We start from the raw sequence: 823 nt of genomic DNA, 5'->3' as shown, positions 1-823 counted from the left end.
AGAGAGAGAGAGAGAGCGAGAGAGAGACCTGAATAATTTGTATTCCTCAGTGGCTCTGTCAGGAAGAGAAGAGCCTACACTTCAGCTTCTGAGTAAGTTATAGCCTACCATTTTATGATAAGACCACCGCCGCTTTAATGCACGGGCTTACGGAAATTATCTTCTAAAACCACGTTTGCTGTCACTCTTCTACTTTCTCTTCTTAATTTATAGCCTACTTTTAATTTGTTACTGTTTTATTGATCCCCAGTGGGGAAATTGCCGGTTTCACTTTCTTTGTTATGTCAGTAATCACTCTTGGCTTCCTCCATCCACGATAACAAATTATGCCATAACAAAAACGCAACACACTAACGCTACAACAGCAGTGGCTTACATGTTTTTGAATTACCATAATATTCTCTTAATGTCTGTGGTAAGATATTTTATTTTACTACTCTTAGGCTATCAGTTTATTGCAGCTTTATATTGTTACACCATGGTACAAAGGTAAACCAGTAGCAGAGGGATCCAGTGGCACTTTTAAAGGAATAGGAAAAGGAGCTACCTGCAGCACCGTATGTATGCCACCATGTACCATGAATCATGCCAGGGTTGACAGTAGGTTTAGGATAGCCATATCTGAGATAACCTTTTAATGTGTGTTGGAATTAAGTGGAGGTTGAAATGCCAGAGACAGAATCTGCCCACATCTGTATTTATATTTTTCCATTACAAGTACTTACTTTTTCCAATATTATTTATGGTCACATTTAAATATAATTTATAGTATGGTTACCTACTTTTGCTAATTACGTATTCAATTTAATTTTAACGTCACTTA

The sequence above is a fragment of the Etheostoma spectabile genome, chromosome 20 (genome assembly GCF_008692095.1).
Source record: "Etheostoma spectabile isolate EspeVRDwgs_2016 chromosome 20, UIUC_Espe_1.0, whole genome shotgun sequence".
Lineage (NCBI taxonomy): Eukaryota > Metazoa > Chordata > Actinopteri > Perciformes > Percidae > Etheostoma > Etheostoma spectabile.
Note: the sequence above shows the minus strand (reverse complement) of the source record.